Here is a 25,498-nt window from a genome sequence, read left to right as displayed (position 1 = left end):
TAATAAAAATTAACATCATGAGGAAAGCAAACTGGCACTGACTCCTACAACGTGCATTTCACAAGCACTGCTCACTATGTGAATATTTCATCTGAAGTTCTCAAAGGACTCTTTCCACCAGTGACATAGTAGTATACAATTCTTGCGAGAATAATAGCTCTATTGAATTCTTGAGTTGAATAAAACTCTTTTGAAGTCCCACTGACCTCCTAGACCCCACTTTGGAGTTCATACAGAGGAGGTCATGCCTCATTGGGTCTTTCTGTGGACCACATGAGAAGCAGGGTTGATGCAAACGCACAAAGATATGCAAACAAGACACGTTTTTGCGCTATTTTGTGAAACTCAGCTAAACCAGGAGATCAGAGTTCATAAGACAAAGGCTTCATCTCCGTATTTATATTCTCATACTCTGCATTTTTATTCCTGCATGCAATATTGTACACATCGATACTAACAGCAAGAAGTTTATATCAAAATTCAATAAGCAAATGAACATAGAAGAGATGCACAGGACAGTTGTCAGCAGGAAAAAATAAACCCGGCATACCATTCAGCAGTGTTTTTTAAAAAAAATAACAAAACAATCTTTGCCTCTTTAACAAAGGTAATGTGATTAAAATGAAGAATTAATGATATTTGTGTACTGATTATGTTTATGGTCTTATAACAAAGTCAATATGAAATTTTAGTTAAAATCAACATAAGGGGCCACTGCAGCCACAGCAGGATGGTGAGCCGCTCCCTTGCCCTCTCCCTCCCCTCCCCGTCCAGCCTCCACCCACACTGCACCCTTCTCTTGCAGTCCTCCCCTCAAGAATTAGAACTACAACAAAAGCCTAATGCAACCTTTCCAGTTTGAGATTGTCTTCAGACGACTAATCTGCCAGCTGTATTGTGGCCTGAAGCCTCCACACAAAACAAGGTTTGCCTGACAATGGCTCGTCCAAGTTCAAGTATGGCAGACTTTCAGAAATGTTTTGCAAAAGCAAAGCACAGAGTCATCATTTCAGGAGCTGGTGTTAGTGCGAAAGTGGTGTTCCAACTTTCAGAGGAGATGGAGGTTATTGGAGAAAATGGCAAGCTCAGAACCTGTCGACTCCTCAGGCCTTTGCCCACAACTGGTCCTGTGTGCTGGAGTTCTACCACGACTGGCGGGAGGTCATGCAGAGCAGGGAGCCCAATCCCGGGCACCTCGCCAATGATGATTGTGAGGGCCGGCGGGTCATGGTCATCACCCAGAACATCGATGAGCTGCACCGCAAGGCTGGCACCAAGAACCTTCTGGAGATCCCTGGTAGTTTGTTTAAAAGTCAGTGTACCTCTTGTGGAGTGGTGGCTGAAAATTACAAGAGTTCAATTTGTCCAGCTTTATCAGGAAAAGGTGTCCCAGATCCAGAAACTCAAGATGCCAAAATCCCAGTGGATAAACATCCCTGGTGTGAAGAGGTTGGATGTGGGGGCTTATAACCATCTCATGTCGGTGGTTTGGAGAAAACCTGACTCCTGACATTCTGGAGGTGGTTGACAGAGAGCTTGCCCTCTGTGACTTATTCTAGTGGTGGGCACTTCTTCTGTGGTGTACCCGGCAGTCATGTTTCCCCCCAGGTGCCTGCCAGTGGCCGAATTTAACAGAGACCACCTTAGCCACAGATAGATTCAGTTTCCATTTCCAGCAATGTATGCATGGACACATCTCACTGCAGAGAGAAGGAACCTGGCTATCACAGAGAACCTGTGGTACGACTTTTCCTGAAGCCCTTGCCCATCATGAAAACGAAAATATTTCTTAGGTGTCCTGGGGAAGGAAGCAATCATGGAATAACTCAGAACTAGGCCACAAACAGGAGAAACGGTTTTGTGAGCGGTGAGCTGAATGTTGGACTATCTACAATATCCTATGATTCCCTGGCTGGAATACAACCTGAGGGGTGGGGGTTTAGAAAGAGCAAGAACAAACACATTTAGAAGTAAGAGAACTGTGAAGTTAATGCATATTATTTGGTTTGGACTAAAATGTAAGATCTTTGATGTATTTGCAACAGAGTTAGACCATGTCTTTAAAAAAAAAAAAGCGGTTTCGAGACCCACCTGGGCAACTTGGCAAGACCTCATCTCTACAATAAAATCAAAAAATTAACCGGGCGTGGTAGCACATGCCTGTAGTTCCAGCTACTTAGAGGGCTGAGGCGGAAGGATTGCCGGAGCCCAGCAAGGCAAGGTCGAGGCTGTTGTGGCCGGGAGAGTGCCACTGCACTCCAGTCTGGGTGATGGAGTGAGACGCCAACTTAAAAAAAAGATGTTACTCTAGGAGATGTCTTTGTTGGGGGCTTTTTCTTTTCAGTGTTTATCTTGTTTGGCTGCCTCACCTCAAGAAACATGTGATAGCTTATACAGGGTCTCATGCAAGGAAGGAAGAGAATAGCAGCAACAAGGTAAAAAACCAGGATAAAAAAAAGAGCAATGCAAATATATAGACATTGAGGGCAAACACAGCTGCCTAAAGTTTAGCTCTGGTCATCTTAGCAGCCAAGGGAAAAAGGAAAAGGTGACAGTTGACTATTTTTCAGTATCATAAATACAGAAGCATACAGTCCCTGTATGGTGTGCCAACCTTTCCAGACACTGAACTCTGAAGGGAGTTTCCCCATGGGACTTTTAAAAATGATGCCCTTTCTACCTAGGAGTAAAGCAGTAAAAATGCGGTGTTTTCCTTAAGCCCCGCTAGCTAATTCAGCACTCAGGAGCCTTGGCACACCAGCTGTTCGGGAGGCTGGAGGCCTGACTGGGAGGCGTGGCCATTATCAACCACTATAAAGTTCATATGTAACAAGTCCCTTGGATCAGGTGGGCTTCCAGAGTGATTAGATACCTGGGCCAAGTCACCTAAGCCTCTTACGAAATTGCATTATGTACCCTTGACTTTTCTAGAAATAGGCAGCAAGACATTCATATAAAATTTTGGACTGCATAATTTTTAATAAATCCCAAAGGTTCCTTGTGTGGGGAGGAGGGATGTGCGTACATAGCCCAAGGGGAACCTGGGGAACCAACCAGGCACACTGAGGGCTGGATTCACACTGGACAGGGGTGGGTCAAGGGACAAACACTGTAGGGACTGACTGGTCATTCCTGTAATAAAGTTTTGTACCACTTAAAAAAAATCAACATAAAATTACAAGGTAAAACCAACCTTTGGGTAGAGCAAATGATGATGTATGGGTGGATGAGTAGGTAAATAGATAAACAGATAGACAGATACATGCCACATGCACAAATGACACTTTTTTTTTAATAGTTCAACTTCCAGAACAATTATTCATTAATCAAAGCTTCCTTCCATCATATTTGAAGATCTTTAAAAAATAGATGCTACTTAATCATAAAAGCCATTACGAAAACCTCACAATAAGCATCACATTCAATGCTGGAAGACTGAAAAGCTAGTCCTCTAAGATCGAGAACAAGGCAAAGGTGCCCACTTTCACCACCTCTATTCAGTCTAGTCCTGGAAGTTGTAGCCAGAGCAATTAGACAAGAAAGATAAGTAGAAAATTGGAAAAGATGAAGTAAAATGATCTGTTTTCAGTTGATACGATCTTAGATGTAGAAAACACTAAAGAGCCGGACTCAGTGGCTCAGCCTGTAATCCCGCACCTTGGGAGGCTGAGGTGAGTGGATTGACTGAGCCCGTGGGTTCGAGACCCGCCTGGGCAGGCGAGACCTCATCTCTACAATAAATCAAAAAATCAGTCGGGTGTGGTAGCGCGCTCCTGTAATTCCGGCTACTCGGAAGACTGAGGCAGAAGGATCGCCGGAGCCCAGCAGGTCGAGGCTACAGTGGCCGGGAGCGGCCACGGCACTCCAGTCTGAGCAACAGAGACTCCAACTCAAAAAAAAAAGAGTATACATAAAAACTGACAGAGCTAATATACAAGTTTAGCAAATTAGCGGGATACAAAGTCAACACACAAAACTCAGTTGTATTTCTATACACTAACAATAGACAACATGAACAGAAAATTACAAAACTAATTTTCTTTTCATTAAAACAAAAATAATAAAATACTTAAGAATGAACTTAACCAAGGAGATAAAAGACATGTACCATAAAAACCATGAAACACTGCTGAAACAATATAAACCATAAATAAGTGGAAACATCCCATGTTCATAAATCTGTTGATTTAATATTGGTAAGATCGCAGTACTACCAAAAGCAATATAAAAATTCAAAGCACTCCCAATGATGATTTCTACAAAAATAGAAAAGCTTATCCTAAAATTCATAAGGAATGTCAAGGTACCCTGAATAGCCAAAACAATCTTGAAAAAGAAGAACAAAAGCTGGAGGACTCAGATTTTCTAATTTCAAAACTTACTATCAATCAACTGTAATCAAAACAATGTGAAACTTGCATAAAGAGACATATAAACCAACAGAATAAAATGGAGATCCAAGAAAATAAACCCTGACTTATATGGTCAAATGATTTTTGACAAGGGTGCCAAGACTGTTCAATGAGGAAAAGACAGTCTTTGCAACAAACAATGCTGGGAAAATTGGATGTACACATAAAGTTTGACCCACATCTAGCACTAGATACAAAAATAAACTCAAAATAGATCTGAGACCTAAATGTAAGACCTAAAATTATAAAATTCTTAGAAGAAAACATATGATAAACACCTCACAACATTAGGCAGTGACTTCCTGGATATGACACCAAAGGAATAGGTGACAAAAGACAAAAAAGACAAACTGAATATCATGAAAATTTTGTGCATTAAAAGACACTGCCAACAGAGTAACAAGGTAAACTGAGGAATGGGAGAAAGTGTTTGCAAGTCATATATCTAATAAGGGATTGATACCCAGAGTATGTTTTTTAAAAACTCCTAATGCTCAACGACGAAAAACAAACAACCTAATTTTAAGATGAACAGAAGATGTACATAAACATTCCTCCAGAGAAGATGTACAAATGGTCAAAAAAAGCTCAAGATCCCTATTGTCATTAGAGACATGCAGAGCTAAACCACAATGAGACACCACTTCACACCCAATAGGATGGCAACCAGCAAAGAAACAAACAATAAGTGTTGGCAAGGAAGAAACTGGAATGCTAAAGTACTGCTAATGATTCAGTCACAGAAAACAGTGTGACATTCCTCAAAAAATTAAAAATAGAATTAATATATGATGCAACAATTTCACTTCTGGCCATTCTCTTGAATAATTAAAAGCAGGGTCTCTAAGAGCTATTTGAACACCTATGTTTATAGCAGTATTACTCAGAATAGCTGTACACAGAAAACCAAGTGTACACGCGCAGATGAGTGGATAAACAAAATGTGGCATATCTACACAATAGAATGTTATTCAGCCTTAAAAAGGAAAGAGATTCTGACATCTGCCACAACATGGATGAACCTTGTTGAGGACATTATGCTAAGTGAAAAAGGCCAGTCATAAAAAGACAATGCTGTATGATTCCACTTGCATGAGGTAGATAGAGTAGTCAGAATCCTATAGACAGAGGGTAGAATGGTGGTTTCTAGGAGGGAGAAGAAGGAAATGGGGAGTTATTGTTTTAGTGTACAGAGTTTCAGTTTTACCAGATGAAAAGAGTTATAGGGGACAGTAGTGATGGCTTCAGAACATTATGAATACACTTAATACCACTGAACAGTACACTTACAAACAGCTAAGATGGTAAATTTTATGTATTATACCTCAGTAAAAATAAATAATAAAGTATTTTTTAAATAAACTACTAACATAAGGTAGTATCTTTGGCAGAGTGACATAAAGTTGTCTTCCCATTATTATAAAGCAGACAAGAAATATACTATCCAATAACATGATAAAATTATAAGGCATAATTTAAGACTGTTTTAACCTGAGTTATATGAAATTTCCACTACCCAACAGTTTGTAGGAAAGGAAATAATAAAACATGACAGAAATTGCTGTCTTGAGGACTACTCTTTCTGAATTTGCTGATAAATGTTCATATCAGGCCAATTCCATCCAGAGTTTGATGAAAACGTATTGCATGCATCATCCCAAGGGCCATCCCTCTGCATGGTGCAGGCGTGGGCCTTGGGGAGGAAGGTCTGTTCCTCCAGGAAAGGCCGACGGTTCAGTTTGCAGGGGGTGGGCACGACAGGGCTGTGGGTCAGGGACAGGGCAATTTTGTGACCTAAAGCAAAGGCATTCACTAGCACGGGGTTCCATCACACAGTGAGGATTCTTGTGAGGATAAGCAGGTATCAAGGGCTCAACAAATGCTGACCGAGTGAATCAGTGACTTCATGGCAACAGGCCTGGACCGAGAGAGACAAGGGGTCCAAAGTTGCTGGGTGAATGAGAACAACCTTAAAGGTACAGCCACCAGAACTTCACAGGCTAGGTCTGCAAATGGTACCTTTTCCAATCAGGATGGCAACTGGCAAAGCTCAGCCTTCTCCCTCTGGGTTTAACCTTCTTGATTTTCTCTCTTAGCCTCTTGTGTCAGCACCAGGCCTCCAGGGACATCGCGGCCCTCTGAAGTGCTGTCTCACTCCCAGGCGACGAGAGAAACCCTCTGTGTCTATTCCAGGGAACACAGCTGAGGCCACAGGAGCGTGCCTCATTGGTGATGTGTTTGTGAGGCTGTGAGAGCAGTCCCTGTCTGTGTGATTCTGCTGCCTGCTTCAAAAGGCTGAACCCCAAATGCGGGGGTGACTTGATAGCCGGGGGAAAGAGGAGCTCGATGTGCTGAATGGGATTAAACGTGGAAAATGAGAGGATTGCAAAACCAACCACTCAAATGACTTGAAGCCAGGTGAGTTGTTTCTTTAGCTCTGTAAATGAAAATATTTTCATCAAGATAAAAACTGAAACTAAAGATGGACTCTACAGGCCAATGGAAAGAGATTTTCCTGGTCAGTTCTCATGCATCTGCTAATGCATATGTGCTTACTGATTGGTTACAAGGAGGGGGAGAAAAAGATTGTAGAAAATTGAAAAACAGGCTGGACACAGTGGCTCAAGCCTGTAATCCCAGCACTTTGGGAGGCTGAGGCGAGAGAACTGCCTGAGCCCAAGGGTTCGAGACCAGCCTGGACAACATGGTGAGACCTCATCTCTACAATAAATCAAAAGATTAGCTGGTTATGGTGGCATGCATCTGTAGTTTCAGCTACTTGGATAGCTGAAGCAGAAGGATTGCCTGAGTCTAGCAGGTTGAGGCTGAGGTGGCTATGAGTATGCCGGCTATTGGTATGCCACTGCACTCCAGCCTGGGCAATAGAGCGAGACAGAAAAAAAAGAAAATTGAAAATAATAAAAAACAAAATAAAGCCTAAAAATTCCCTGTAATCTACCCAGGTGAAAATGTCAATGTTTTGATTCACTGCAATATATATACATATACATGTATATGTGTATGTGTGTGTGTGTATACACATACACACACCTATATTTATATGTGGATGTGGTCTGATGCACACACACACACACACACACACGAAGACCATTCTGTTCACACAATTTCAAATCCCACTTTTTTTTTTGAGTTGGAGTCTCACTCTGTCACCCAGACTGGAGTACAGTGGCACGCTCCCAGCCACCGCAGCCTCGACCTGCTGAGCTCCAGCGATCCTTCCGCCTCAGCCTTCCAAGTAGTTGGAACTACAGGCTCACGCTACCACACCTGGCTAATTTTTTTTTATTTTACTGTAGAGATGAGGTCTCACCAAGTTGCCCAGGTGGGTCTCGGACCTGCAGGCTCAGGCAATCCACTCACCTCAGCCTCCCAAAGCGCGGGATTACAGGCTGAGCCACCAAGCCTGGCTCATATCCCACTTTTTAAACTTAATATTACATGAGCATTCTCCCATCAGGAAGCAGTTTTAAAGACATTTATTTTTATCACTGTATAATATTCAACCATTTCAATATATACTTTACTCATTGGGTATTTGGTTTATTCCCCCTTTATTTGCTACCGAAACCTCAGCATGGCACAAGTCTTTGTCTAATAGCAGGTGGGTCTCACTGACCAGGTATTTTTAAATAGCAAATACTTTGTGTGCTGAGACTATAAATGCAGAAAAAGTGAAATATGGAGATTTAGCAGGAAAAATTTTTTATATACTAGATGCACATGTTTTAGAGGTGGAGGTGACATTTTGATACATTGATATAATGTGTGCTAGATCAAATCTGGGCAATTGGACTATTCATCACCTTAAATATAATTTTTTGGTTATGCTAGGAAAGAAAATTATAAAATAGAAAGGGAAAAATGTGATTGAACCAAAATTTATTCTTATCTTCAAAAAAAATAAGGGAATGCATAGAAAAGCCCTTCAGTCAGCATCTGAACACATACCTTGCTACCTCCTCTGACACCTGTGCAGGCTGCTCCTTGTCTCTGTCACCAAGACTCCCTTATTTCTAACCAACTTGTCAACAAAATAATCTTCCTACAATCAGTTTGGTATCATCACTCTCGTGCTCAACCAGAAATTTTAAGCTTCCCACAGCAACCAAATGACTGGATTCATCCCGTTCTCCCCGTTTTTGCTGTGTTCCCAGGTAACAGGCAGCCCGGCATCAGATACATTCTTCCATTGAGATTGAGATAAACCGGCATCAGATACATTCCAGCATCGAGATAAACCGTGAAAACGGCAATGCGGTGGATGCTGGGCATGGGGCCCACTGAGGATGGCACAGTCATTTCACCCTGGCTGAGTTGGAGAATGAGTTACTACAAGTGGGGAGAAGGGCTGGTCTTCAAGGCCCGGAAGACATGCCAAGCAGATAAGCATTGGACAGTGGGGCCCTGGGGCTCGGGCCCTCTTCCTGGTAGTAGAAATGGCTTGGGAAAAAGCTGAAGGTTACCTTGCATCTGATGTCCACAGTAGCCCAAAAATGTAAGGTCCCCTCACTAGGTCTGTTTCCTGCTCTGCAGCACCCAAGGGGCCAGAACAATCCCATCACTGTTTCGATAGCACCCCCAATGCTCCCTTTCTTCCAGGGAAGGCTGGGGCTTCACTCTCCCTCCTTCGAATACTCCCAGAACATGTTCTGATCTGACTGTGAAAAGCATTCATTCTATATCAGTCACTATGAGACAGTATATCTAAGGACAGATATAGATGGTCTCATTTTGTCTGCCCTGGCTCACGTCTGCCCTGGCTCATGTCTGTGTGTCACATGGTACTAACAATGCCCTTTTTCACTTCAAAGTCCACTGGCATGAATGATAAGCCTTGGAGAATCTTTCCAGGATACACAGCACACACATGTGCATTCGTGGAAGTACATCGTGGGTACAGATGCAGGAGAGGCGCACAGCCAAGTTCAGAGCACACTTCAAGTCAGAACTCCAGTTGGAGTGAAAAAACAAACAACAATGAAAAAAAGCTCACACAGCGCCTCGGTCTCTTCACCCATAAAATTACTTGATGGTGACAGTGCTTACCTCATAGGGCTGAGGAAGGAGTGTGTGTTTGTGTGTGTGTGTGTATACACCAGTGCTGTACACCAGCGCCTTATACTAGCACCTACAACACAGCAGGCATGATATAGACTTTAGCGTTTGTTGTTTCTTTATCTTTTATTCCTTGCAGTACCAACCTTAGGGGTAGAACGAGTAGAAAACATAGAGGACTTACATGCATTGAATTGAGTTCCCCATAACACAAGGAATAATTGCTTTCAGTGATTCTACATATCTACTCTTTACAGAATATGCGTAGCACAGTGACAATGCCAAATATTGAGACATGGGACCCATTACAGTCTGCTGTTCAGTATTTCTACCTCTACCTTAAAAAATAATTCATCTTAACCATAAAGTTTATATATACATAAATATACGTATATACATATATAAAAGTACCCTGTAACCCCATCTTCCTGACATCCTCTAAAAGCATTAAATCAAAGATATTGCTGGTGAATGACCATTTTCAACTCATATGCATTTGTTTTTCAGATTCACGTTCCTACTCTGCACGTTATTTTGCAACTATTCATGGACCACATTATGGGATGCACACGTCACACTCTTTAAAGAGCTCCATAGCACCCAACTGTCTGAAAGCACCAAGCTATCTGAAAGGATCCCTGAGTATTTCACCAGCCTCTCCCACTATGAGCATCTGGTTACTTTCCAGTTACTCACTGTTCTAAACAATGATGCCATTATAAATTTTTTTGCAATAATTGTGCAAATGTTTCCAGGAAAATTCTCACAGGGTAATTTCTGGGTTAACAGTATGCAGACTTTTTTTTTAACTGCCCCTTATAAACTGCACCCTCACACACAAGACAGTTTTCCGAAGCATGTTTTCCCAAAGCCTTATGATACTGGATCAGAAGGTTAGATTAGGAAACTTCAGGGCTGTGGGAAAATTCCAAGCTCATCGATGTCTGTGGCAGCTGGTGCAGAACCATGCATGCAAGTAAGCGACCTCTCTGGAGGAAATTTCACACCTACCTATCTGATAGACTCTTATCAGATACACCAGCACCCTCCAGGATGCTTGTGGTAGAGAGCCAACTACCAAGACAGGAACAAGCTGAGAGACTGAGACACCCCATAGCATGCGCGTCAATAGCCCAGGTTGACCTGAGATAATCATAAAGCTTCATTTTAATTGTATTAACATAAAGTTACCCTAGGGAGGCTCCCACGCGCATCATACACCTGACACCACGACTGTCCCAGTATAACCCTGTAAGGACTGATACTCCCCTGCCCCATGTGAGGGAGAAGTAACAAATGCCCATCCCTAAGACCACCCCTGTCTAGCAAAAGTTCACCGCTAAACTTACTCCTCCATGCCCATAAGGATAAAAGTTATAGCTCAACAATAGTAGGGGGCAGAAGCAGCAACTTTCCATAGGTTGTTTCCACTCGCTCTCCTTTTTCCAGAGTGTGGTCTTCCTTGTTCAGTAAAACTACTTGCTTATCCCACTTCTTTGTGTGTCTTTTTGCAAATTTATTCCAAATGTGAACACAAGAACCTGTCGTCAACCCTCTCATGTCAAGAGGAGCACCCCTTCTCTTGGTAACAGCTTCACTTGTGTTTAACCAATCCTGTGACCTGCACTGGCACCTCTTCTTCACCACTAACTGTGTTTCTCCTGTGGTTTGGCTTTGGGATCCTCTACCAGGACTGGTTCCCTGATGTCTTCTAAGTCTAAGAGTTCTCTGACTACAACAGACAGCTACTCCTTGCAGTGGATATAGCCCATTCCGTTCTACACCAAATTTTTCGTTCAACTCTGTTTTTCTTCTCAGTGTCTGGCCTTGATGTACTCCAAAAAAAAAAAGAAAGCAAAACAAAACAACAAGAACAAAAAAAAAGGCCTTTCCCACCCTTGGAGTGTAACTTGCATTCAAGATTTAGTACCAATATTCTCCTACATGTTCTCCAAAGTCCTTTTGAAATGTGCAAGCCTTTGCTCCCTCACGTATCTTATACCCAGCATGAGGTAGAAAACTGAGTGTGTAATGTTTCTACCCAAAGCCTTAAATAAATTACCCCTCTGCCACTGGCCTGAAACACCACCTTTGTTACCTCTCTAAATCCCCACATATGCATGCGTCTGCTGCTGAACTTCCTTTTCTCTTCCATTGATTTCTGGCATCTCCCCTGATGTGAGGGACCTGTTCTCATTTCTAACTGCTTTCTAGATGCCTTGTAAGGAAAGTTCCATAATTTATCTTTTTCTCCCAAACTTGCTGTTATTCTCACCCATTTATTCTGTCATGCGAACGTTATCAATTTACCAAGTTCCTGCCAAAAGTTAGAATTCTAATTGCAAATTTATTTTAGCTACATATTAAGTTGGGAACAATTAGCCTCTATAAAACATGAAGGCTTCTCATCACATCATTACATTGCCTTAGACTTAATTTTTTTCATTAAATGGTGCACTTAAAATGGACAACATTCTTTTCTTTGGCCTCTTATCTATACTCTTTCCACAGCCCCTAACCCATCTCAGTTCCATAGGAGAAAGATTTCAGATGGAGTATAAATCTTGGTTCCAAGCAAACTGTGTGGCGTGGGGTGATTTCCTTAATCTCTGAGTTTCCTACTGTGACAGGCGGCTGTTAATATATAGCTGTATAATCTTTTACCTGCCATAAATTGTGCATGTTTGGTTATTAGTATGTAGTATTATGAATGTTTTTCAGTTCAGGATGATACCAGAGTATGACTAGGTATTTGCAAAACGTTTTCATTAGATCAATGGTTATTCTATGCCAGAGCAAAGAAAATCCAAAATTGTGGAGAAGGTATCATATAAGTTTTTCTGTTTTGTTACTGAGAGAAACGTAACATGACAGCCTTAATAGAAAAGGGCCATTCTCTGTCATTGTAGTGATTGTCTTCCCATCTGTTGATCACTTCTGCTTTCAAACATCTACCTTACACCGGTTCCTTTTCTACCATTTCAACAAGTGACTGACTCAAAGCTGGAACTACATTGGTCACCAGAAATTAACGGATACACTCACAAATATCAACAATTTATATGCTTTGAGCACTCCTCTCTAAGAAATGCATTTCAGGGTTTTTTTTAAACAAATTTTTTTCTCAGCTTTCTTCACTATGGAGGAAGAATGCATTTACAGATGGGGAAGGAAACTGGGGAAAAAGAATGGAGCCTGTCACTAAAAACCAAAGTCCTGTGCACTTAATTCCCTCCGAGGGTGACCAAAGATCTGTCTCCCACTAAAATACAAGTCAGTACAAAATAATGAGAAGAAATTTTACACAAGGTGAGGTTTTCTGAATAAGGCATGTGAAAATAGCACCATCTACATGCTCTGACCCATGTAATTTGGTATGATCCAGGACCTAATAGTTAGGTAATTACATTTGCTACTGAGATCAAGCATGAAAATTCTCAGATATTTTACTTAGAAAATTAAGTAGGCTGTATGAACATTTAACTACTTTTGTAGCTCATATCTTTTTAAAAATTAAACTATGCTTTCTTACTGAAATAGTTGCCAACTACAGTGAAAATCATTTTCAACTTAATTCATCAACAACAAAAGAAACTTTCCTAAAACTTGAATTATCAGTGTTAAATTCATGTCACTGGAAATAATATTTCTAATTTTCAAATTCTCAAGAAAAATTGAATTTATGACACATATTTGTATATATTTATAAATATACATCTATATGGATGTCTTCAGACTTCTTAACTTTTGTATTTTGAAAGGAAAATAGATTCACGAGTTGTAAAAAAAAACATACAGATAATTTTCATGTGACCTTAACCCAGTTTTCCCAATGGACACATCTTGCATAACTATAGTACAATATTAAATTCAGGAAACTGGCATTGGTACAATTCAAGACTTCACAGAGATTCCCTAGTCTTCCATGCACTCATTTGTGTGCGTCTGTATGGGGGCTAGGGTAGCTACAGGTCTGTGTAATTTTCTCACATGCACAGATTGCTGTGACCATAATCAAGGTACAGATTTGTTCTAACACTGCAAGGCTCCCTAGTGCTACCCTCTCCAACCTCCCACTACCTGCCCCACTCCTGTAACCACGGGCAACCACTAATGTGTCCTTTTTATCACCTTATTTTCAGAGTTGTTATGTAAATAAAACACAACGTGCAACCTTTTGAGATTAGAGTTTTTAATAAGCATGATTCCATGAAATTCATCCAAGTTGTTGCATGTATCAATAATTCCTTACTTTTTATTACTGAATAGTATTCCATAGTGTGGGTACTGTGGTTACAATTCACCGACTGCCGTAAATATGGTTTCTTTCCAGGTTTTAGCTATTAAAAATAAACATGCTGTGAACGTTTGCTTATAGGATCTTGTGTGACTATAGACTTTCCTTCCTCTGGGATAAACGCCAAAAAATGCAATTGCTGGGTTGTAGGGTAACTGCATATCTAATTTTATAAGAAACTGCCAACTTATTTTCCAGAATGACTGCATCATTTTACAACTCTGCCAGCAATGTATGAGTAATCTGGTTTCTCCATATTCTAGCTAGCACTGGATGGTGTCACCTTTAAAATTATTATTATAGCCGTGCTGATAGGTGTTTAGGTGTATCTCATTGTGGCTTTATTTGCACTTCCCTAATAGCTAATGATGTTGAACATCTTTTCATGTGCTTATTCACATCTGTAAATACACTTTCCTGAAATGTCAGCTCATATTTTGTGCCTGTTTTCTAATTGGATTGCTCCTCCTGAATTTTGAGAATTCTATATATATTCCAAATCTAAGTTCTTTGTCAAATATATAGTTTGCAGGTATTTTCTGTGAGTACATAGCTTATCTTTTCTTCTTCTTCACAGATTCTTATGCAGAGAATGTTTTAATTTAATTTTGATAAGGTCCAATCTATCAGTTTTCCTTTTATGATTCATGCATTGGACATTAAGTTTAAGAAGTATTCTTCTATACCTAGGTCCTAAAGATGTTCTGTGTTTTCTTCTGAAGTTTTACATTTTGCATTTTAGTTCATTTTGTCTGGATTTTGGTATAAGTCTGAGGTCCAGGTCAAAGTCACTTGCTCCACCACCACTGCTAAAAAGTCACTCCACCGAATTGCTTTTGAACCTATGTTAAACATCAGCAGGGCATATTAGTATGGGTCTATTTCTGTGTTCTCTGTTCTACTCCGTTGATTTATATATCTATCCCTTCACTAATACGAGCCTGTCTTGAATACTTCGGCCTAATAGTAAGTACATTCTTTGTGTAGACTTTTCCCAGTATTTTCTTCTCTTTGAAGATTATTTCAGTTATTCTTGCATATAGCCTTCCGTATAAATTTTAGAATAAGCCGGGCTCGGTGGCTCAGCCTGTAATCCCGCACTTTGGGAGGTTGAGGTGAGTGGATTGTCTGAGCCCGTGGGTTCGAGACCCACCTGGGCAATTTGGTGAGACCTCATCTCTACAATAAATTAAAAAATCAGCTGGGTAGGGTAGCGCGTGACTGTAATTCCGGCTACTTGGAAGGCTGAGGCGTAAGGATCGCCGGAGCCCAGTGGGTGGAGGCTGCAGTGGCTGGGAGAGGCCACAGCACTCCAGTCTGGGCGACAGAGTGAGACTTCAACTTAAAAAATAAATAAAATAAAATAAATTTTAGAATGTGTTTGTCTATGTCTACAAAAAGTTTTGCTGGAATTTTGAGAGAGAGCACAAAGAATCTACAGATTGATCTGTGGAGAACTGACATTTTGCCATGCCAAGTCTTTCTATTCATGAAAACAGGAGGTTTCTCCATTTAGTCGGGTCTTCTACCACTTCTTTCATCAGCAATTTATAATTTTCAGGATACAAGTTTTGTGCATGTTCTATTAAGTTTATACCTAAGTGCTTCATTTTCTTGGAATTACTATAAATGTTATGTTCTATCTTTTTTTTTTTTTTTTTTTTTGCATTTATTGAGACAGGGTCTCACTCTGTCTGCCCAGGCTAGAGTGCAGTGGCAGGATGCCAACTCGCTACAACTTCAACCTCCTGGACTCAAGCAATCCACCCACTTCAGCATCCCTGGTAGATGGGACTACACGCGCCACCATGCCTGGCAAGTTTTTTTGTTTCTTTGTTTGTTTGTTTGTTTTCCTTTTGAGGTCTTGCTGTGTTGCCCAGTATGGCCTCAAACTTCTGGGCTGAAATGATTCTCCGACCTTGGCCTCCCAAAATGCTGGGATTAAAGGCATGAGCCATGATGCCCAGTCTGTTTTCATGTTAAAATCAGTGTTCATATGTTTTTTGTTAGTATCTAGGTATGGCTGATTTTTCTGTTGCTCCTGCATCCTATAACTTTGCTAAATTTACTTGTTAGTTCTAGAAGTTTTTATGTAAATTACTGGAATTTTCTATGCAGATAACCATTCATCATCAATCCACGATAATATTATTTCTTCCTTTCCAATCTGTATACCTTCTATTTATTTTTCTTCCTCTACAGGAGTGGCTAGAACAAGAGAGATGAGAGTGGTTATCCTTGCCTCATTTGCAGTCTTAGAGGAAAAGCATCTAGTAATTCACCATGAACTATGATTGATGGTTTTAAGATTCTTGTAGATTCTTTTTAAAAATTCTCCTCTATTCTTAGTTTGCTTAGAATTTTTATCGTGAATGGGTGCTGTATTTTTTAAATGCCTTTTCTTTTTCTATGGTTTTTCTTCTTTAACCTATTGATATGATATGGATATATTGGTTTATTTTCAATTTTTGAACCAGGTTTGCAAACCTGGAAAAAATCATGGTATTTAATTCCTTTGATATATTGCTGGATTTGGTTTGCAAATATTTTGTTCATTATTTGTATGTCAATGTTCTTGAGATATATTGTTATCTGTTTTCCTTTAGTGCACTGTCTATTTGGGTAACGCTGGCTTCATAAAATGAGTTGGGAAGGATTCCCTTCTTTTCCATTTTCTAGAGGAGATTGTGTACAACTAGTGATAATTCTTCTTTAAATGTACTATAGAATTCTCCAGTGAATTTATCTGGGCCCAGAGATTTCTTTTTTGGGAACTTCTAATTACAAACTCAATTTATTTAGTCATTAATGGACTATTTAGATATCTATTTCATCTTGGGTATGTTTTAGGAACTTGCAGTTTTCAAAAAATTGGTCAATTTTTTTCCCTTGGTGGTTCAATTTATATGTAAAGTTGTTCATAATATTCCCTTATTTTCACCTAAATGCAAGCAAGATGTGTAATGATAGATCCAGTTTCATTCTTGACACTGGTAATTTGTGTTTTCTCTCTTTTTATTTTCATACAGGTTTATCAAATTATTTTATTTGTTTTGCAAGAATCAAATTTTTTTTATTGATTTTTCTCAATGGGTTTTTGTTTGTTTTCAAGTTCATTTATATCTGCTCTTACCTTGATAATGTGTTCACATCTACTTGGTGTGGATTTATTTTTATCTTCCTTTTCTCATTTTGGAGGACTTATATTTTAGAGTTTTCTTTCTTGAATAGACACATTTGGGCTATTACTTTCCCCTTCAGCACTGCCTTAACAGCATCCTTAAAATTTTGACATGCTGTGTTTTTCTTTTCTTTTCTTTTCCTTTTTTTTTTTTTTTTGAGTTGGGAGTCTCACTCTGTCACCCAGACTGGAGTGCAATGGCTGCTCCCGGCCACTGCTGCCTCAACCTGCTGGGCTCCGGCAGTCCTTCCGCCTCAGCCTTCCAAGTAGCTGTAACTACAGGCACGCGCTACCATGCCCGGCTAATTTTTGATTTATTGTAGAGATGAGATCTCACCAAGTTTCCCAGGCAGGTCTCAAACCCACAGGCTCAGGCAATCCACTCACCTCAGCCTCCCAAGGTGTGGGATTACAGGCTGAGCCACCAAGCCCGGCTTATTATTTCATTTTCTTTGAGAGTTCCTTTTCAACCCACGATTTACTTAAAAGTTTATTGTTTAGAGATTTTCTTGCTTTCTTTCTGTCACAGATTTCTAGTTTGATTTCATTATGTTTAGAAAACATAAACTGTTAGATATTCATTATTTTAGGTGCACTGAGATTTGTTTTAGGACTAAGAATATGGCTTACCTTGAGGAATGCTCTACAATTACTTGAAAAGAATTTGTATTCTACTGTTGTTGAATAAAGTGTTATATAAATGTCAGTCAGATGCTATCGATTAATGGTGTTGTTCAGTTCTACATCTGGTGTGTACAATTCTGTTTCTACTGGACGGTGGGTTAAAAATTTGGTCCCAGTCTGGCTCTGCTGCAACTATGGAGAGGAAGCCTATCTCGTCTTTTTATTAGCGTTGACTGTAGGCATTATCAAAACAATTTCTGTACTCATAAACCATTCTTTTCCTGGTCCTTTGGCTAGGGTTTTTTTAGGAAGGTTTTGGTTGATTTTTTGTTTGTTGGTTTGTCAGCAATTCCAGGTTGCAGACTTTCCAGGGTAGTATCTGGGACCGTGAAAGACGAAAAGCAAACCCAAGGAAGTCAATACAACATAATTCCTCAAGTTCTGAGGTCCTCAGACAGGCTGTCTTCTTCTTTCAACTTTCAGATCTTCAGTATTCTTTCTTTGTTGTGTTATATCCAGGGTTTTTTTGTTATGGAAAGGAGGACCTGGGAGGAATGACACTAATCCATCTTGGCCAGAATTGGAAAACTGATTAGAAAGGTTTAAAAAACTGTTTCTGCAAATTATTCTCTTCCATCTCCTCTTCTTCTGGCTCTTCATGTCTTTTGATTGTATATTTTTTTTCCACCAGAAAGAAGGCATGGAAATAAAATGAGTTGGAATTCAAACCAGTTTATTTTCCTGCTCATTAACAATTCTGGAAGAGGTTCAGGGAAGGAAAAAGTTGCAACTACTTACTAAAATGAGGTTTTCAATAAACTGTGGATGTTAATTATCTATTCAACCCAATCCCTCATTTAGCAGTAGTGGAATACAAAGGCTTATACCCTATTAACTACCTAGATACTGCCCTTCAAATGCTTTTTAGATGGAACTGCTCAGAGAATGATAAGATATTTCCAACTGAAACAGAAAAACTGCATGACAACATGGAAATGTCTACTTTTTTGTTAGGAAAGTATAAGTTATGCTTTTTAAAATGCCTTTGCTTTGTGCCAAGCAAAGGGACTAACTGACATGGTACCTATCTTTGAGACATGCTCAGTTAAATAAGAATCAAGTAGAATACACAGAAAGGAGTCAATTAAGCTTGACTAAAATATGTGTTTACATTATATCTAAATAAGATACTGTTGATTACGGAGAGGAAAATTAATACGAAGGGCTGCTTTATAGTAAAATGGTTCTATTAAATTGAAAAAAAAATTTTCACAAAATCTTCAACTCATAAAAGGTAGAGAACTGCCAGAGATATAACAAGCTATGAAGGCCTGAGATGCAGTCTAGAAAGTGGAGAGGTCAAAGTTATGCTGCTATACTGAATGAATGAGAAAAGTACAATTTTGCTAACAACTTATAAGAACTCAGAAATATCATGAATTATAAAAATTCCCAAAGCGACTTTATTTTCAGATTTCATTATGATATAATAAAGTGTTTTTTTCCTTAAGTTCCTCAAATAACAAGGCAGTATTTGGTTCCTTTTTTTCTCTAAAACTATGTATTTAAAATGCAATTTGCATCTAGGAACAGTAAAATCTCTAAATTTTCTTTAACTTTCTAGATTACAAAAGATTCAACAACTAATAATGTTGAAACTTATGTAATGTATTTTTACAACAGTTCTTCAAAATCTATTCTTCTATGTTTTTCTTTTTCATAAACTTGGGGGTAAAAGAGTTTTTGATGATAAAGCGATCTAGAATGCACAGGATTCATTCCTTTCTTTCTTTAACTAGACACATTTTAACACTCATGTTAATCAAAAGTTTAAAATAAAATAATGATCTTTTGAACAACAACTGGCAACAATTTCACTGTGGAAATTCAAACCAGAAAGGCGCAGAAGTGTTTCCAGAACAAGTGAGAATGGAAAGCTGCACTGTTCCCAAACCTGCGTATCCGACTCCCAGAACAAGGCCCCACAGAGGTAACAGAGCAGTGATCAGATTTCCCTTTGTAGAAAGGAATCTCTAGACGTAGGGGTCATGAGATAAGGTAACCACCTCCACCATCTCATTCCGATCTGGTATTAGTTGTATGGCTTCTGGTTTTCATTTTAACCCAACATTTTCAAAGTAGTTTGGGGAAAAAAATCAGTGATATATCTAACCAGTACCACTTCTTTGGGTGACTTGTGTAGTTTTTGATTCAGCATCTCAGCAAATAAAATTTGTTCTAAGTATGACTCTTATCTTCACTTATCTAGATTTCACATCGTCGGGTTTGTTCCATTTCTAGTTCCAGTTCTTGCTAGTTTTGGATTTTTACATTTCAAGAATCAAAGCTGTGTTCTAGCATCATACTCAGACAACTAAAAACATTATATACATCCCCCAGCCTGGCACCATGGCTCAACACTTTGGGAACCGGAGACAAGAGAATTGCCTGAGGCCACGGGTTCGAGACCAGCCTGGGCAACATGGCGAACCTTGTCTCTACAAGAAATCAAAAAATTAGTCAAGCATGGTGGCATATGTCTGTAGTTCCAGCTACTTGGAAGGCTGAAGCAGAAGGATCTCCTGAGCACAGCATGCCAAGGCTGCGGTGGCCATGAGCGTGTGACTGCATTCCACTCTGGGTGACAGAGTGAGATTTCAAATTAAAAAAAAAAATTATATACAACCCCAATTTTCAGACTCACTATGTTATGTGACTTTTAATGGGTGTTTGGCAAGAAGGAATAGAACATATTAAATACATGCATTTAATAGTAAGTGCCATCTATGAGAAACCCACAGACAACATTCTGCTAAACAGACAGAAATTGGAACCATTTCCCCTAAAAACTGGAACAAGACAAGGATGCCCACTCTCACCCTTCCTGTTCAAGATAATATTGGAAGTTTAGCTAGAGTGATCAAACAAGAGAAGGAAATCAGGGGTATCCAAATAGGAAAAGTGGAAGTCAAGTTATCCCTCTTTGCAGACAACATGATTCTCTACTTCAAAAACCCAAGATAATCTGTCAAAAACTTCTTTGCACTGATAAAGGACTTTGGCTAAGGCTCAGGGTATAAAATAAATGTGCTAAAGACAGCTGCATTTCTATAAACCAACAATAAACAAAAAGAAACTCAAATAAAAAACACAATCCCAATCACAATAGTCACCAAAAAAAAAAAAAAAGAAATACTTTGGCATCGTCCTAACCAGGGAAGTCAAAGACTTTACAACAAAAACTACAAAACACTGCTCAAAGAAATCAAAGACACAAACAAAGGGAAAAATACTCCATGCTCATGGATTAGAAGAATCAGTATGGTTAAGTTGTCCACCCTACCCAAGGAAATCTACAAATTTAACGCAATGCCCATTAAATTACCAGCAGCATTCTTCTCAGACCTGGTATCGACAATACAGGAATTCATATGTAAACATAAATGACCACAAATAGCCAAAACAATCCTCAAGCAAAAAAAAGTGGGAGGCATCACGCTCCTAGAGTTTAATCTTTATTATAAAGCTACAATAATCAAAACAGCCTGGTATTGGTACAAGAATAGACTGATGGAGCAGAATAGAGATTCCAGAAGCAAAACCTCAGTTTCTCAACTAACTCGTCTTCGATAAAGCCTCCACCAACAACCACTGGGGAGAGGAGAATCTATTCAGTAAATGGTGCTCAGAAAACTGGCTGACCGCATGCAGAAGATTAAAATAAGACCCCTGCCTATCACCATACACAAAAGTCGACTCTATCAAAAACCCAAACGTAAACTCTCAAACTATAAGAACCTTAGAAAATGCAGGAGACAGCTTTATGGAAATTGGAACTGGCAACCAATCCCTGATCAAAACCCCAAGTGCCCATTCCATAAGAGATAAGATAGACAAGTGGGACTCCATCAAACTGAGAAGTTTCTGCAAAGCCGAGGAAACCATTGAGAGAGCGAGGAGACAGCCCACAGACTGGGGAAAAATATTTACCAACTGTATATCTGACAAAGGCCTAACATTTAAGATCTACAAGGAACTCAAATGTGCCAAAAAGAAAAAAACAATCAGCCCAATTACAAAGTGGGCAAAAGATATAAATAGACACTTCTCAAAAGAAGGCATAAGAGCTGCCAACAGACACATGAAAAAATGCTTGGCCTCTCTAGTCTTCAAAGAAAATGCAGATTAAAACCACACTGAGACAGCACCTAACTCCAGTCAGTATAGCCATCATCAATTACTCAAAAAACAACAGATGCTGGAGAGGATGCTGTGAAAAGAGAACACTTCTATACTGTCAGTGGGAGTGTAAACTATTACAGCCTCTGTGGAAAACAATGTGGAGATTCCTAAAAGATCTTTAAAAAATTGACCTTCCATATGACCCTGCAATTCCCCTACTGGGAATGTACCATGTACCCAGAAGAACTAAAATCACTCTATGAAAAAGATACCTGTGCATGCTTGTTTATTGCATGTTTATTGCAGCATCAATTTTAAAAATGTGGAACATATACATGATGGAATAATACACAGACATAAGGAAGGACAAAATTATGAACTTCAAGCAACTTGGATGGACTTAGACGCTATAATACTGCGTGACCTATCACAAAAACAAAGAACCGAGTTCACATGTTCCCACTCATAAGCAAACCTTGAACAACCATCATAATACTATAAGAAAGGGAGTGGCAGTAGTGGAAAACTGACAGGAGATGAGGGGCCACATCTCATCAACAAGGGTACCTGCATAATGAACATTTGTATACCTAACCCTGAATTGCACTCCACATATTTTAAATAAAAAAAATTTTAAAGGCAAATATTTAAAATAAATAAATAGGCCAGGCTCGGTGGCTCAGTCTGAAATCCCAGCACTTTGGAAGACCGAGGTGAGTGGATTACCTGAGCCCTCGAGTTCGAGACCCACCTGGGCAACTTGGCAAGACCCCATCTCTACAATAAATCAAAAATTAGCCGGGCTTGGTAGCGTGCTCCTGTAGTTCTAGCTACTGGGAAGGCTGAGTCGGAAGGATCTCCAGAGCCCAGCAGGTCGAGGCTGCAGTGGCCGGGAGCAGTCACTGCACTCAAGTCTGGGTGACAGAGTGAGACTCCAACTCAAAAATAAACAAATAAAATAAAATAAAATAAATAAATATAAGCATTTAGCTGAAATTCCACCTCTGCCCCCCTAAGAAATAAATTATTCTATATTTTAAAATTATGCTTTGACATATTTTTTAAAACGAACAACTTAGTATTGCTTAACTAACAAACCATAAATCACATTCTTTTTTCTAATTTTTTTTTATTTTAATGATGTGGAGAACAATTCAGGTTTAGGGATACAAATGGTTATTATGCAGGTATCCTTGTTGATGAGGTGTGCCTCTATCCCTGGCAGTTTCCCACTACAGCCAATCCCTTTCTTATAGTATTATGATAATAGTTCACTCTTTTCATCTCTTCTTTGTAATTCTCCTTTTAACCACAGTGACCTAGGGTGAGGGTGATTAATACAGGAACAGGGTCCATGGACACACTTCTTGCTGATTCTCACAATTCCAAAATTACTTCTGCCCCATCTATTGTTTGCTTTTTAAAAATACATGTTTTTTAAGTTGCACTTTTAATTGACAAGTGCAAATGATATGTGATTATGGTATACAATGTGATATTTAATGTATACATACATTATGGAAAGATGCTAATGAGTGTATCCATCACTTCACATTTTTATCCTTTTGTGTAGTGAGAATGTGTAAATCTCCTCTCCTAGCAATTTTCAAGTAAACATTACTACCTGTGGTCACCGTGTCATACAGTAGCTCCCCAGCATGCACTCCTTCTGTCTAACTCACTTTGAATCCTAGAACCAACATCTGGTTCTGTTCCTTACTGCACTCTTTCTCTGGGCAATAGTTTCCTTGGAGGTTTGGTCCTTTTCTGCCTCTGGCCACTTCTTCAATCAAAAAAGCATAGCTATCAATGCCCATGCTTGAAACGTCTATTCTTTTTGCTTTGTTCTAGCATTGTCTCAGAAAGAAATCTAACTTGCCCTTTGTACAAAGGGTTGGATACCTGCCAAGAAGAAAGCTTCAGGCTCCGTTCTGCTAACCTCTGAGTTGCTTCGGGCATTAGGGGCTGCCCGAAAGTCCACTGTCATTGCCACAGGCACTATTCTCTACATTGTGAAGCTGTCCCCGTTAGTGTCGGGTCCTGTCGCTGTAGTCACTGGCTCCAGTCACCACATCTACTATACATCAAGCAGGCACTCTGGAGCCGTTCCGGGTCCCTATTCCGAAAAGTCAGAAAGCACAGAGTGGTAGTATTGTATAAGAGAAAACAGAACACAGGAAAATCACAGAATAAAATCAGAGCATAGATCACTGCATTTGAGGTCTCCAAATGAGGGCAATGGGGGAAAAGATGGGCTTCACTGCATTACCAAAATTATTGAGCAAGACTGGATGAATAATTAATATTAAAGAAAGAAGAAAGATGCAAATCATCTTTGGGAGTGATCACAACTCAGGAGTCCTAGTCAGCAACAAGGGAATAGACAAGAACTGTAGGTTAACATTGTCCCAGAAATAGTGTCCAGAGATACGTGGTTGAAGAAAGTGGCTTGTAAAAACAAATTCGACAATTAGGGGCAGTGCAGTCAAACGAAAGGACTGGTGTTTTTAAACACAGATACTTTATCTTTCTTATATGAAGACCAAAGGAAAGAGCCTCATGGAGAGGAAGATATGTAGGTAAAAAGACACTGAATGTTGGTAGAGGTAAAGCCAAATACAGAGCCAGATGGGGAGAAGTTGAATTCCAGTCAGGAGGAGAAGTATCTCTGTCTGAGAAGCGCGCCCGGCCTGGGATTAAGGGCAGGCCACAGGTGAGCAATGCTCTTAATCTCCTGAGGGAATCAAAATATGAGTTCAACAATTGTCAGGAAAGATGAGAAGTCAGAATGGAGGCCTTGAGGACACAGACGGCTCTGGATGGTGGAGACAATGAAGAAAAATAATAAATATACTTACAGGCAGACTTTTTCTCATCAGAGACCATTTTCTCCTAGTGTAGGTTTGCTAGTGACACTTTCACTAACATCTTTTTGAACCTAGACTTTTAAAAGCTGCACAAACCCATGACCTGTAGGAGTTAGAGAATCTGGAAAAAGATTTCTTTGCTGTCCAGGATGGGAAGCAGATACTTAAGGACAAGTTGAACTTAGATTGCTGACAGAGCAAAAGAACGGTGAGAATAGAAGACAGAGAGAGAGAGAGAGAGACAAGAAGATCAACAAAAAGATCCCAAAGCACAACAGCACCTTAGTCAAATGCACAATCTTAATGTGAAAAAAGAAAAAAAAAATAGAGACCGGACGTCAATGAGAAACTTGAGAAACTGTGAAGTTATTTCTAAGTAGCTCTCACTGGGTGCTGCTATTTCTGGGCATGCTGGGAGGATTAAGAATTAGGGAAGAGAGGAAGAATAGTTACCTATTCATTTTATAATCAATGTGGAAAAATCCAAATTCGTCCAAATGCCCTTTCCAATTACTTGTTAATGGCCACTTAACATTTTTTCTCTGCATCAGTAGACCAAACTTTGAATCCTATTAAACGATGTCTGACATTTTTTTCTCATTAACTATATAGGAAATAGTCCCCTAAAATGTTACTCATGTAGGCAAAGTAAATTAATGATTCATTAAACAACACCTCCAGTGAATCAGGTGCTCACTTCATACTGCCCTCACCTCACTCACGACAAAGATCAAGGCAAAGGTACAGAGGAGGATACCTTCCCCCATGAAGTACATCTAGTGGTGATGGGTTGCTCCTCATGCCAGGCCTGGCTCCTCAGTTTCCCCACATTTACTTCACCAGCTATCAGATTGAGTCT

General features: G+C 39.6%; 1 pseudogene; it reads left to right on the top strand.

The window, feature by feature from the left end:
• The first annotated feature begins 842 nt into the window (after positions 1-842).
• The window catches only part of LOC103267581, a 40,572-nt pseudogene continuing 15,916 nt past the window's right edge, over positions 843-25,498 (top strand).

The sequence above is a fragment of the Carlito syrichta genome, unplaced genomic scaffold (genome assembly GCF_000164805.1).
Source record: "Carlito syrichta isolate Samal-C Ts95f unplaced genomic scaffold, Tarsius_syrichta-2.0.1 Scaffold103323, whole genome shotgun sequence".
Classification (NCBI taxonomy): Eukaryota; Metazoa; Chordata; class Mammalia; order Primates; family Tarsiidae; genus Carlito; species Carlito syrichta.
This window is presented reverse-complemented; position numbering and strand designations above follow the sequence as displayed.